This window comes from Anas platyrhynchos, chromosome 3 (assembly GCF_047663525.1).
Source record: "Anas platyrhynchos isolate ZD024472 breed Pekin duck chromosome 3, IASCAAS_PekinDuck_T2T, whole genome shotgun sequence".
Classification (NCBI taxonomy): Eukaryota; Metazoa; Chordata; class Aves; order Anseriformes; family Anatidae; genus Anas; species Anas platyrhynchos.
Window position 1 is genome coordinate 62,394,459 of NC_092589.1, and position 15,664 is coordinate 62,410,122.

The 15,664-nt window shown below is 39.7% G+C and overlaps 1 long non-coding RNA gene across 1 annotated transcript; it reads right to left on the minus strand.

Annotated features, from left to right (window-relative positions):
* Window positions 1-1,411: 1,411 nt before the first annotated feature.
* Window positions 1,412-14,728, minus strand: LOC106015994 (uncharacterized). Its single transcript, XR_011808371.1, has 5 exons — window positions 14,225-14,728; window positions 9,847-11,331; window positions 6,708-8,590; window positions 3,895-4,058; window positions 1,412-3,289 (listed from the first exon to the last, which is right to left on the minus strand). It is a non-coding gene; the product is annotated as an uncharacterized lncRNA (long non-coding RNA).
* Between the last annotated feature and the right edge of the window lie 936 nt (window positions 14,729-15,664).

Below are 15,664 nucleotides of genomic sequence, written 5' to 3' on the forward strand. Positions count from 1 at the left end.
CTGTGCCTTTCTGGCTGAGGGGACAGACCACTTGTTGGACAGATTACTTCTTGGGCACTGGTTTGCAATGATTCAGCTCTCAGCACTTGGAATATTTATGACATTTAAAAATATTAAGAAATAAAATAGTCACAAGTATAACATAAATAAATTTAAATACAATAAACTCGTCTTGCTTCCAGCCAACTCAAACCATGAAATGAGAAACTCAGGGATTGTCTGCCTGAGGAAAAAGAGACTAAATAACCTTATACATACACAGAAGCCAAAAGACTTCTCTGTCCTAGGAAATGTCTCAAGGCGTAACCCTGTATGCCAAGAAAAGTTTTTTGCAGGTGGTTTCTTCTAATCTTCCTTAGGGCCCTTACACAGAAGTCCAGCACAGATGACCCAAGGGAAGGAAAGCATGCCTGCAAGCACCTCAGTGAGCAGCGCTGCACAAAGTTTGGCTGAAGATGAGCCTTTCCTAAGTACTGTCTCTAGGCATTGATGTCTGACAGCATTTCTGTGCTCTTCCTGTGTTCCCCACATTGGTGTCTTTCTCCTTATCTTGTGCTCAGTCTGCAAACTCCTCAGAGTGGTCATGGTGTCCTGGTTTATGCAGGCACAGCACCAAGCACCGTGGGATCCTGACCTGTGATTATGTTCTCCAGACACCATCCTAAGACCGGACAGTCAAATCTGCGGGTGTAGCATCACTAGGACCACATGCAAGCAAGAAAGCTACAGCATAACCTACGTATAACTTGAGTACTCATACTTTCAGAGGAAAAAGTACTTAAAAGATCTTCAGAGAGAGAAATTACACATAAAAATACATAACATTGTATCAGCAGATAAGAAAGCAGAACAGTAGAACCAATGTTGGGGGAAAAATACTTCTCAGGGACTGAGATATTGGTGTATAAAAGAATTTTCTAGGAGAGTAATGTAGGAGAGTAATGTAGCCTTCAGCTTTTGAGCTATTAATACTGTGTTGGACAAAAACATTTATAGCTAGCAGTAAAGAACAATCTTGTAGTGTCAAAACCAGAATGGATCATGCAGAATTTTCCCCCTCTGGAACTGATAAATGTAATCAGCTATCTCCTTTTTGCTTTTAGGTGCAATATGAATCGCATTCTTCAGAAATATTGTCCAAATAGTTCAGTAGTATTTTCAGCACAGAGGTTGACTGTTAATGGTTCACATTGACTAATCTATGTTCAAAAATAACATGAAATTCCTTTGGCTCTCCTTCTATTTAAGGAATACATTTTACACTGAAAAAAAAAAATAACAAATAAGAAATAACTATTCTTGCTTAACTAAACACTGGAACAGATTTTTCACCCTTATATCTGCAAAACTTGCAAGAATCACTGACATTTATATACGTACTCTTAAAGCACACTTTGGCTCATGGAAAGAATATCCTGATTCTTCATGTGACATCATTCAAACTTACACTTATTTTAAACACTAATTTCTAATTTCTATAATCATGGTTGTTTCCATCACAAAGCATTTAACAGGAAACATCTCAATAACGCAGTCAGATCAATAGGACATGGGAAAACAGTATGAAACTATGTATTTTCTGACTTGCATACTGACATTTGATTATTCCAGATTAAGTTTGCATAGTACATTCTTAAATACAGTTGAATATTTATTAAGGCCCTTTTAAAAATTGTAGTTTCAACAACTGACATGAACTATTTCACAGTTAGACTAGACAGGGTTAAGTTTACTCTTGAGCATAGCACAGAGCCTAAACCCTTTGATGTAAAAGCATAGAATTCTATGCTGCAGTCTACATTACTAGGTGTGTCATAGAATTATACTGTATTTGACCATTTTAAATTTACTGGCTTTAGCATTAAAATAAAAAATAAAATAAAATAAAATAAAATAAAATAAAATAAAATAAAATAAAATAAAATAAAATAAAATAAAACAAAATATAAAAAGAACACCTTTATTATTCTGAAAATTGAAAGCTTTTATTAGTAAAATACTTTCTTGCAGTGCTCAAGAGCTAGAGTTCAAGTTCAACAACCTGAACTAACAATCAAAGCTAAGAATGTTCTCACAAACACCCTAGGAAGTGGTTGGTGTGACTGTCTGAAAGGAACCTATTTATTAGAGTGAAACCTAAGCCAAATTTATTTTCTTCTCCAATGAAGAAAAAAAAATAAAAAATTCTTGCATCCCTTTCTCTCACTGCATAAAAGTGTGTAAATAAGTGCTCATCTCTTTATTTCGTGGAAGTTCTTTGTAGGTTCTTTGTGGGGTTCTTTGTAAGTGAGTTTCCCATTCTTATACAGAATTATGTAACATCCCCATTTGTTTCATGCAGCTGTTAGAATACCAAGTTCAATATTTATAATGTCAGAAAGAGTAGGAGGTATTGTCCGCTTCTAAATCAGGCTACTTGGTAGAAGTGACTTAAAATAAAACAGAAATACAAACCCTAGAAACTATCTTTGTGAAACCTGCAGAATTTCAAGGAGATTTCAGAGTAAAATGATTTTCTTTTTCCTATTATGCAATGTTTTAGAACAAAAAAAGAGGGGAAGGTTCTAAACCAGAAGCATATTCTCAGGAAAGGTGACTTCACACTACATCAATAAATATATTAAAATGTTGATTAAAATGATAGAATATCTTTGTTACATAAACTTTTGTATTTTTGAAGAAGGAATCTTGAAAAGAAAATAACTTTCATGCAACATATTTTTAAATAGCTAAAATGTAAGGTAAAAACAAAGGAATGTCGCATTACAGCTGCTACAATTATTAAGGCCAGCCTCTCTGCCACTTTGGTCCCATCAGGTAGTACCCAAATTCCTTAAGTAATCCCGCCGAATCCAATGGGAAAGCTCACAGAGTAAGGTACAACTGTTGTGATTAACAGTGGCAGAATCTGACCTTAAGGTCATTTTAATAAACATTCTGGTGACTTGCTATTTCCTAAGGACCCCTTTTCATAATACATTCCATAAAAAATAAGCTCTAGAAAGATACAGTTTCTTCTGCTCCAATATCCCGGACGTTTGGAAATCCTGATAAGAACAAAATGCTGCCTGCTTGTCACAGTGATGGAAATACCCAGCAGAACATCTGTACCCTGAGGATCACATAAATAGCAATGCTAAACTGTCCTCTGCAGTTAAACTCTTTCAGCTCTTTCTACTCTTTCAGCTGCTCTGACTTTTCCCCGCTGACAAAACAAGACCACAGGTCTGCCGTTGTCATCTTGGTTCACAGGTTAAAAGATTCTCTCCGTGGCCAGCAGACACTAGCACTAGAGAAAAAGGAATGATAAAAACCAAAAGTGAGGAAGATTTATTGTTTGGGTCATCATCATCCCAGGGCCAAATTATTCCCAACTGGATGTTCTTCGATATTTTGTCTAGTCTGTCTAAAGCCTCTACAGAAGAAGGAATATGGGCCAAGACTAAGCAAATTTGGCAAAACTGCTTGGAGAAACTGACATTCTTCCAGCTGCAAGCCAAAGAGCATTAGTCCATCACTTTTAAGAGCACAAAATCTACTGACATTTTAAGCACTAGATTCACTTCAGCTAACATCTGTCCTCAGCCTGCTTGCAGCGGCGCCAGGTCCACGAATGCCACGCATATCTTTAGAAGCAGAACTGTACTGGGGAGCAGCCACACAGACAGCAGAGCAGGATTTGCTCTTGTGTGCACTGACATGAAAGATTTATGTAAAGGCTTTAGAAAATCACAAGAGATATGTTTAGTCTTCAATATCAGGACATGCAAATACAAACTTAGCTGCAGAACAAGCTGCATGACTGCATTACCAAGGTATTAGCTGGTCTGGCAGACAGAGAAGCAATGCAGCTACAGCTGATACGAAGCTACTCTAAAGCAAGCAAATACTCACAGCACAGGGACTCATTTCCAGTTCATCATTGGAGGAAAGGATATGGCTGGTGACTTTTTGAGGTGGGCTTTGAACCACAAAATCTCACAGGATCTTCTGCCCTTGTGCTTCCTACTGTCAGCAGCTCCTGCAGCCAGGTACCAGGTACCCATGATGGGGGACACCTATAAATAAAGTCCCAAACATAACCATTCCCCTCCAGCACCTCTACAGATGTGTGTAAGACCAAATCCTGATTTTTTAAATTTGCTTCTGGTTATCAAGCTACATTTTGCCCAATTGCATAAGTTTAGGATTATAGAATGATAGAAGAGCCCAGGTTGGAAGGGACCTTGTAAGATCATCAGATCTAATCATTCATGGGAAAAGGGAGCCTAAAAAGAGATTATCTAGCACCCTGTAAAGTTTATATTCATGAGACAAAGAGAGTACAAAAATGTCAAACTATTAATTAAAATTTAATAGTCTATTAAATAGACAATTTAAAGTTCTAGTATACCGACAAAAAGTGTCTTTTGAAGTGTCATATCTTATGTACACCTAACTTGTTGACAGTATTTCAACAATAGAAAATACAAACATGGTCTTTTATCTCCCTGCATTGTCTTCTACCTGCTGTCTCTGGGCAGTGAGAAATACCATCTGTTTTATGGACTGACCTGTCTGGGTTAGAAGAAATGATAAAGGCACAAACCAACTAGTGCTCTCATTGAAAAAATGCTTCAGGTCTCAAGTGCAAACTGTAATATCCTACAGAGATTAATATAAGCATGCCAGGTTTATGGTTATTCATTATTAAGCTTCTGGGAAAATAGAACAATATATCCTGATAGCTTAAAATACATATTAGATCCTCTGAGTCACTGCTGATTATTCAGCCCATATTTCTGTCACCGTATTTCAAAATTACCTGAGAGCATTTTGAATTTGTAAAGTTACAGGAAAAAATGGCAAAAATAACACTTTCACCCTTAAACAGGACACTCAAATGCTGACTGTAATGGAGTTGCATCAAGAGAGCAGGCAGAAAATGGAAGGAAAGAGCACGAGGTAGCTAACAATAACTTCAAGCTGGCCCTCCAAGGTCAGCTACCTAACCATGTCCTCAACATTGTATGGATTGTATTTCTCGCAATGGGACATAAAAGCCCATCGTGTTCTGCTCAAGTGAATAATTTGCTCTGGTCACAGGACTGAGGAGCCAAACATTTCTAGCAAACGTGAATACTTAAAGCCCTGTTTTAAAGTCTGTGCTTACATTGGCCTGGGGAGGAGTAACCTGGGCTGCTGCATTTAAAGCATAAGTGGATTTCTCCATCAGAAGGGAGGAAAAGGCAACATAATTAGCCAGCTCTTCTTTTGCCTTTCAAAGCTGTTTGTCATGGTGGGGAGGTAGGTGAGCGTGCGTGGTGGCCCAGCTGGGGCCTGGCGCTGCTGTGGTAGGTACTGAAAGCAGTGCTGGGGAGCCCATACTTCCAGCAGGTGAGGCAAACGACAATGAGTGTGTAAGGGGAAATGTGCAATGAGAAATAACAAGGCATAGGTAGGCCACGGCAGGCTGGTAAGTGAAAAGGTAAATACTTTATCGCCTTTGTTTTACACTCTCCGAGGTCGTTTTAAACTCCCTGAGGTCTCACCTCCCCTAGCCTATCCTCCCTGCTTCTTGAGGTAGATGAGCTGAGCAACTACTTCATTTACCATTTGCCACAGCTCCCATCGGGAGGATGTGGCCCGTATCCCCTGGCTCTGGTCTCCCTGGGATTCATGCTGCTTTCACAGCCCTGAGCCTCTCTGCTCCTGAAGGCAGATCTCCCAAGAAAGGCTGTGTTTCACATGCAACCTTCAGGCTGCCAGAACAATAAGTACACCACAGGTTTCCTGCTTCGTGTATGTGAACGATTAACCACCACACCTTTACATTTATAATTCAGCAATTCCAGTGGGGAAAAAAAAAATAAATACCAAAACTGTGTTAAATAAACAGCCATGCTCTGAAGTTAATGGGGTGAATCCATTTTTATATAGCTGTATCTAAGGCTACAATTTGATCCCAGCACCACCTTGAGCTTAAATACAACCTCGAGGTTGGACCTACTGTTAGCAAAAGGCTGGGAGGAGCAGACCTTGCTGACTGGAAGTCTCCCCGCAGCCTGCCCCAATCCTCAGGAGATCCTACAGAAAGCTAGCTTTATGAGCAGCTCTCCTTCAACCAATGCTCAACCCTTCTGAGCAGGTATTTGGTAGGACCTCTTCACTGCTGCTGATGTGCTACCATTTAAAGAGAAACATAAATAAATAAATAAATAAATAAATAAATTTAAAAGGAAACAAAGAAAAAGCACCCCCGGTTTTAGTTTCTCACAGTTTCAGCCTGGAAATTGCACAGGGGCTAACGAGTGAGCCCCGGCCCCCCTCCATCCTCAGCCAGATCAGCATACAGCATTCCACCCTATGTTTACAGCTGGGGAGAAATTGAATTACCTACATAGTATTATTTTAGTATAAACGAACAGGAAGACTTCACCAAAATTGATGACCCAGCGGGTGTTGCCCCTCCCTGACTGTACTGTATACGCAGAGCTTTCTAGACTCCAATTTATTGGTTTGTCAGAAACTTCAGTTATTTTCATCAAGTTGAGTTTTACATTAAACATTCCTCCCCTTAATTGGAACCATGCGGATACATTTGGGCAGCATCCATATTCCTGCTCAAATAAAAGGGGTACTTTGTTACAAATTCAGCATACTTTGCTGTTAAATTATATTTTGCTAGCAATTACAATTAAATATGAAGTTCACACTTAATAGCAAACCTTGTAATCACGTGGGAGTAGTTCTCCTTCCATGAACATCATGCGTGGGTGGGAGAAGGGAGAGCTCTGCAGCCTCATTTTAATAATGAAATAAACAGTTCTGCTGGTGAGTAATTCAGGGATTTTAAAACAGGGCAGTGGCAGGATGGAAGTTGTTTAAGAAGCTTATTTAACCCTCTCACCTGCTACTTCTAGCTCTCTCAAGAGTTACCCACCCAACTGCAGGCAGACCGAACGATTTCAGAAGGCATCTTTGAGCTGGGGCAGGGTGCTGTGTCACACCTGGTTTTATTCTTGCTTTTAGTCCCCATGTGAAAATTGCTGAGCATAACAAAGTCATACATGCAGAAAGCTTTTAAAATCCTCTTTTTTTCCCCCCTTGACTTCCGAGTTATAATAACAACAGTTCTTTAAATTATGCTGCTTCTCTGGCATTTGTCTTGGAAAACAGGTAATGTTGTTCTGCAAATTGAGATTTCATTTTAAATTTCATTTGTGGTTTTATGCTTTTGTGCTTGTTCCCATTAGCCACAAGTGCGCTTGTTTGGAAGGATATCAGGGGGTTTCATTAGAAGAGGAAGAGGAGACATTTTGCTATCGTCAGTTCAAAGCTGGTCCTTTTGACTCTAAAAGCAGAATGTGAGGTGTTACAGCTATTACATGTTGTGGTGATGTTTCCACTAGCCTGAATCACATTTCTACTGACACGTCATGAAATTACTGAATACAAATACAACAAAAGATACAACATATAATACTTAATATAGAAAAATACAAAAGTATAATAGCGTACAATTAAAAATATATAATTAAATATACTTGCAAAAATATAATACAGGAAAACCTGTAAAAATTCTGAGTTTTTTTCAAGGGGGAAAGAGGAAGTGGGGGAGAAGCATTCCGTTTGGATATTTGCGTGAGGAAAACTTGTGAAAGACTCTAGGGGACAAGCTCTCAGGAGGCACCAGAATGAAATCTGTAAACTCTGCTTTACTAAAGCAAAGAAAACCCAATATTAACCTGATGAAAGTACCTCCTCTCAGCTCCAGCTGATTTCCTAGTCTTTGCTCTTAAAATCTCTTGCCATCTTGCAAAGGAACCTCATTTCCATGCTATTTGGAAGCAGCTGGAATTTATCCTCCACGTCAAGCTGACTCTGCCCAGCTACTGCCACCCATTGCTCTGAGGAACTAAACCCACACACAGGCTGTTCTCACTGCAGAGCCCATCTCTGGGTGGCTCACTCCGTGGAGTGAACTGCTGGACCCTCATGGTCATCCACAGAGCTGATGTCCCTCCTGTGGTCCTGGGCCAACCACTGTCACAGGGTACATGGCTTCTGCTGCTAGCCCTCCTCCTTGCCTGGGCAGCCATTACCCTTGGAAATATCATAAATATTGGCAAGTCCATCTATTTTAATTATTTCACAGTGTGTGTTGGAAGTACTAAAGATTCCTTTAAATATTTTGAGGGTTCCCAAACTAGGTCCAACTCAGAAAACACTTTTACTTGTGACAGTTGAACTCCATGTTCCTCTCATCACTCTGCTTTCCAGTTGTAATTTCATTTCAAGCCAGGAAAAAAAGATTTTCTTTACACTGGGGCTTTTCTAAAAAGATGACAAACATGACTGCATAGACAGCAAATCAAACTTTGGGATTTATGCTGTTGGATTTGTTTTGAAATTTTACAAAATAATGACTCTTAATACATCCTAGAAGTAGCACCGCTCTGTTAGGAAGTCCTGATGGGTCCCAAAGGACTTCCCTGGCTGGTGTTTCTCGTGGTTTATTTCACAGAGATTCTTAGTGCCGTGCTCCAGCTCACACTTTCTCCGGAGATGGCCAGATTTCCCTGAGGCAGACAACATGAGAAAATTGCAGCTGAGGAGACATAACCAGAAACATGCTACTGAGCCTGAAGCACTGTATTCTTTCCAGAGCTTGAATCAAGTCCCCATCATCCTGTAAATATGCCTGAAAAGGTACTATGCAACAGGCCACATCCTGCACTGAAAATGACTCTGCTTTGCACCGGTGGATTACTTCTGCTCTTTAAACAAGTCCCCTTCAACAACACATATTCTCATCTGTGCATTTTTAATAGAAGCATAATTTTTGTCGTATGTTATAATGAATAGCATACAACTGAGCAGTGCGCATAAGACTGTAATTCCATCTGGGAGTTTGTTGACATTGATAAACCACTCAGGTTTTGCTTTTGTGGCTCATGCCATTACAGCAGCTCAACAGGATTACAGTCCTGTTATGTACAGTTGGTCGTAGACATTATACCGTATGAAAATGACTGTATATTTTATTAAAGAAAAGGTTTGAATTTAAGTATGAAACTGAAAATTCTCATCAACGGTCTGATAATATGGAGTTAAAAATGATCTTTATATTATTAGCTGAGCGCCTTGTTTATTTTATTTAAGATTCCTCATCCTAGGCAATGAAAATAGTTTAGTTGGATTTAACTATATCTATACTGAGGGACTGAAGAATTTCCCTTGTAATTTTGTGGCATCACTACTTTTATGGTATATGAAAACCAGAACATTGAACTGCCCATAAAGGAAAGTGAACCAGACAAGTCTAGTAATTTCATAGTCTAAACTGAGTTAAACAGATACACACAAAAGCAGATAAACAATGAAAACTGTGGTTTCACTTTTTTTTTTTTTTCATTCTAAATGTTAACTGTGATAGCAGTGGTACTCCCAGGGATTGTTTAAAATATGAAATAAAATTTTCCTTGAATTTGACTATAATTAATAGATCAACTGTGTGTCCATTTCCCTCAAAATGAAGCTTATGTTAAGACACATTTCCCTCATGTCTGCTTTTAAAGCCATGAAACCCCTGTGATCAGGTGCTTTAATTCTTCTGCACTTTTTTCCCAGTTTGGATGGATTTAAAAAACAAAAATAGGTCACATGGCCTGGTTTCCAGCATGGCCTCACTCCACTTATTACCATCTAGTTCACAGTGATGGCATTGATGAGTCCTGCAAGGTCCAGGTTGTTCTAAACCAGATAGAAGGGTGATATTTCTGCTAAGAACTTTTCTGTTTGTATGAGCCATTGCAAAGGCCTTCATCCCCATCCCACCAGTGATTTCACGGAGCTACTGCTCACCTCGCACCAGCATGCCAGATTCAGATGACCCGATGCTGCTCCCCCTGCTCAGCTGCAGCCTCTCCAGCGTGTTGGGTGAGGGCAGGGGACTTGCAGCACCCCGTTCAGCGAGATGAGGGGAAGAAACCAGAGGGCCAGGTCAGTGGAAGCTCTTCCACCTGAATCTATGTGCTCTGGATCGCACACTGGAGGCTCTGCAGGTGGTACAAAGCTTCCAGACAGAGAGAACATTCAACAAGTGTCTGCTTTATAGGACAAGCTCCTATTTAAAGTATTAGGAGACTTTGGGGTAAACTTGCCAATTTATCCCAATTCCATGTAGCTTCAGACTCCACTCTGGACTAGAAAACCTGAATCCTATCTTTCATTCTAACAGTGCTCCCACACCATGGATAGGGCCTTCTCTGTAGTATGAAGTATTCGCAGATCTCATTTTCACTACAAACTCTTCTAGTGGAGATGTGGTGTATATCGGCAGGAGACTTTTGCTAGCAGTGTTTATAGCAGCTACCCAAATGACATAAGTTGTACCTCTCAGTAGAGCTTTTCCTGTTATAAGAACATTAACCAGAACTGCCGATCTAATTAGTGGTATGTTTCTTTTCTTCTCTCCCCATGCTCTTAGCTGACAAAGCTGTATATGCAAAATGTTTGAATGCAGACAGACCTACTACTTCTGGGGAAGCCGCACAATGGCCAGTAAATGATTCCAGCATTGATGGGGGAGCGGCGGGGGCTGAAGTGATACAGCAGTGATGTGTGATGAAGCAGCCTTCTGATGGATCCTGGGCAATGGCCAACAGTAACACAAAAAAAATCTGGGGTGGGATTTAGGGTTGCAGGTTGCTCTTACAGAAGTCCTCCAGACCAAGGTAAAAGGAAACAGAAGACAACCACCAATGAAGTGAGCTTCTTAGTGATTTAAGGCGCTTAAATTCTCTCATTCAACATGTGTACTAAACTCTCAGTCTTAAAATATCACAACAATTAGAAAAACTTCAGGATGTCTCCTTCCCACTCAATGCTGTCTTCGTCATCCAGATACATCTCCTCACTTGACTAACCAACACAGATTTTCCTTCTGGTAACATCCTACAATTACAATGACTCCTGGGAGAGGAAGATGGAAAGACCCTAAGACATGGCTGCATGCTTCTGTCTTGCGCATCACAGAATCCCCGAGTCAGGCTGGAAGAGACCTTCCAGATCATCAAGTCCAACTGTCGACTTAGTGAGTCCCATCACTAAACCATTTCTACAACAATTATTTCCACTTATTATTCCTATACTAACCATAATCAAACTTTTCCACTCTTAAAGAATGTGAGGACAGCATGGAGCTTCCTGCCTAGCAAATGTTGAAGCTTGCATGTCCACTCAGCCTCAGTTTTACACTGCTGTCTTCCATTTACTAAATTAACTATTTACTAAAGGCTGCAGTTGTTACAACTTCTTGTTCCAGAGGTCCCTTTCCCACAAGGTTACCTGTCGGCATCAATAATAACATTGTCAGCCAAGTAATTAAGTCATCCTCATTACTAATGCAACACAGAAAGAACACAACTTGATTCCAGGCAGAATCTGCAAGACTGTCAGTTTTAAAACATGTTGCTTAAAGTAGGCAAATTTGATCTGGAGTCATTGAAAGAATAAATTTGGAAGACTACCAGGTCATTTCTACAGAATCCCTTTCGTAAATGTAATTGTGCTTTAATAGAATTTACACTACATACACACATAAACAAGAGAAAATTAGTATATATCAGTTATGATAATGTTTTCTGCTGAGCACTGAAAAATTACTGGAAAACCACTTAATAATGGTCATGTTTTATAATACTGTCAGCTGAGTGATTTCCTGCTCTAAGGAAAGGCACAGCCCTGCTGTGAATTTCACTGGGTTGCACTCTGGGACTGTTCCTATGTGTACAAGTGTTCTTAGTAGTTATCTTGGTTGTGATTGCATAAACTGAAGTTCAGAACTGACCCTTTGCTCTGACAAAAGCCAGAGAAAGAAGATAGTTTTGGTACTACTGGAAGACAAATGAAAGATTTTTGGTATTCATTTTTGAAGCTTTGGTTTTATCCGAGGATGACAGTGTGTGTAACCTTGTAAATACACCACTGGTAAACCATTTCAAGTAACACCATGAGGATTAGGGAGATATGAACCCTTTTAAGACTATTTCAGACATTTAAGAAAATCTTTGCAGCCCAAGTCTAGGGGCAGTGAACAGAGTATGAGAGGACCTACTTTCTCTAACCTCAGCTCTGCCAGTTGTACAGGGTGTTTTATCTCCTTGGATCTTACTATTGTCTGTTTTTCCTTCTTCTTTTCCTACTTACATTTCAGCATCTCTACCACAGCTAATTCAGTAATGCTCCAAGCTTTATGTACAGCACCACTGCTGTAATACAGCTCCTAATAGTTTGTTTACCTCAAGACTGACAAATGGGACACTCCAGAACAAATTAATCAGTAAGCACATTAAGACTGTGTAACTCATACAGAAGGGCAGAGTTATTCCATAGGCACTTCTACCAGAATTTCTGGGAGATTTAGGGCTGGCATGGCCAAGCACATCTAGAAGGGGCTGGCAGATGAAAGAGGTACAGCCACACAACAAGCCCCCTCTTTCCCCACTCCCATTAGTTCCTTTATGGGGCTCACCATTTAGATCAGAGCTGCAACTACCCCCCTACAACACAGATCTCAGCACCGATCTGGGGTATCTCAGTTGCTGAATTATTTTGACCCCCACCATCCAGATGAACCATCCCTGTCAAACTGCCTTGTTTTTTTTTGCTGTACTGCATTTTGGCTCCCTGGCTCTCCTCTAACACAATTAAGAGTGCCAAACCAGCGCAAAACCCAGCTTTGTCTAACTTTTAGGTCACAGTGGAGCTTGGAGACATTTAGTGGGCTTTTTTAAGAAAGCCTTATGCAGTTTGAAGATGGATAATAAATAATGAGAGATATTGTTCCCCAAACATACTGGGGGAAAAAAAAAAAAAAAAAAAAAAGAAAAAAAAAAAAAGGAGACATTATCGTAAGAGTTAAGATCTGATCTGTTCTGCATTTTGTAGGGCCATTTTGCTTCCTAAATTCAGTGAAAGCAGCACTGTGCATTTTTTTTTTCTACAGAAATATGCATTTGTGGTTTTGCCCATGTTACATAAAGCAAGGCTTCGGCTCCAAGGCCTAGTAGCTGTCTTGTACAAAAGGTGGGCACACAGTTCTGGTTCCTTCTAACAAAATGGGGTGAAACGGCATGTCCTGTATGTCTTTCCAAGATTTCAGAGGGAAGGAAAACATTACTTTTTTAAATATACCATCCTGAATGAAGGTGCTGTGGCAGAGGTGACAAGGATCTTCTACTGTATTAGAACTCTCCATCACTAATCATTTTCTTCCTAGGACTAATGAATCTTGAAGCCAGATTTAAGAGTCTGCATATCACCTTCCACCAAAAACAGTGAGGATGAAGGGCCCAGCCGTCTACCTGTACTTGCTCCATCTTGCTTTAAAAGCAGGGTTAGTTGAAATGTGTGCTTACATTTGCTGGGATTTGTTTAACTGACTCCTCATAACCTACTTTCCACGTGGGTTTGCAGTCTCACAGGTTGCAACTTGAGTTCTACTGAGCGCAAAACTGCAACTTTGAAGAGTTTTTAGGTGGTTGTGGTCAGGGTAAAGTGGCTATTTGGTGCTGTGTGCTCTGTTTTTAAGCTCTGACCCTGCCTTTGATCTGCTTCCAATGCCTTCCCTCACATACAGTCCACTAACAGAGCACAATGTGCTTCTTTCTGTGAGAATTTGTGTTGTTGTTTTTTGTGTGTTTGTTGTTTTTTTTTTTTTTTAATGGTTGGTTTGGTTTAGGTTTTTGTTTGTTTTTAGGTGAGAGATTCTCCCCATTCTCAACAAATCTGAAGTGTTTAGTATTAGTGGCAACAATTTAGTATTAGTGGTGACTACTCTGACTCCAGCAGGAAACACATGAAATAAAAAAAAAAAAAGGCTACCTAACTGAGGCTTTTTCATATTAAAGCAGGGCTCCTTAAATGGTGAATCCTGCTCTGGCTTCAGCTAGCTTTGTTCACAGCATAACAAGAGCCTGTGCACCAAAGGTACAAGGCAGATGTTTGAGTTAGTCATCAGAAGCTTCCTTCACGGTTCCCGAGACATAGGCGCTTCAGTTCACCCACCATTTTAAATAGCTACTTTAAGATGAGACTGAATGATCACATTTTTACTTTTTTTTTTCCACTGAGAGTAAAGAGTGACATGGGTGATAACTGTACTTGCAGGTACATAGCTTTGCTAAACCAGCCTTGAAGTCATAAGCAGAGACAAGAGGGGAGAGATCGGGCCACTTACCAGAGGAAAGGGAAAACCAATTTCACCATTAAGTCCCATGGTCTGCTTCAGCATTTTACTTTAGAGTCACTAAAGAACAAAAGCAAAGACCCAAGAGTTTACTTGGGCATCAAGGAGTAAATTTCTTTCCCCCAGTCCCAGATCAGGATTGCATCCATTAAACTACAGATCAAGATCTCTCCTGCCCCAGGATGTCACCATTCCTGGCTGCACAGGTCTACCTGCAGCGGGGCAGGGGTAGGGACACTCCCTCCACACAGAGACTGAGAGGGTTGGGTAACTTTGTAAAAAAGATAAGTAAAAACTGCTGTTAAAGAAACTTCCTAACACAGGAAACAGCTAATAAAATGAACATTCATTTGCTAGAATAAAATTTACCCAGTAAAGTAATGTACAATTAAAAATTCTTAAGCACTTTTTAAGTACAAATGAGTGTGGAACTCTGTCATCATTATTATTAAAGTCAAGAAATATATGTGTAGAGATAACACAAATATCTACAAGTACATTACCTCTCCCTGTAGGGAAACTGCCATCCTCTTGGAGTGTGTATATGTACACATGCATACTTGTATGTGTGTGAATAAAGGCAGAGCTGGATTGAGGAAAGGAAACAATTATATTTGTCCAGTCTCTCTGGGAAACAGAAATTCAGATTATAATGTATTTTTCCTTAAATAAACAAACTACAAGTTGCAAAATAACAATGTAGAAAATTCACCTTTTTATCAGCACAGATTTCTGAAGTACTAGACTAAAATACATTTTATAAGATGATGAATTTGTAAATGTTTTCAAGAGTAAAACAAATATCATCTTAACCTCATGCTTCTTTTTTTTTAACTATAGCTATGATTAAGAGAACACATTAATCTAACTGCTTGGTGCAAGTGGTAGTTGCTGTCTTGATTTAATGCATACAACAAATTAGCTCATGTTTAAAGCTGTAAGGATTTGTTTGGGCTTCTCATAGTCTGTTTGCCTTAATGTTATCCTACCATGCTATCTTCTAAGTACGGGAAGTTTACTTGGAAATGTTTATTTATTTTTTTCAGTTGACCACAATTCCTTGAGATAATTGTTTTAGCATTGCCTTTATGGCTGGGCTGTTTCAAATCTATATAGCATACCAAAATTATCTTGTGAGAACCTGCTGAATTCTTGTTAGTTTTCTCCCAGGATCCGACACTTTAAAAATGCTTTTTGTCTTTCAGCTTTTTAAAATGCTGTTCTTTTCATCCCTGAGGTCATTTTCTGACAATAAGAGCTAGTGGGCTTCTAAGCCCTCTACTCAAAGCAGCTTCAAGGCATTTCCCTCCACCTCAGTTCTTTGTTTGATGAGTTTGCTCATGTCTACCCATGTCATTTTCACCAAGGTTCAGCACAGAATTTCAGTAACGATTGCTCAACAACTAGCCAGCAGTGGACTCCAGGTCTTCC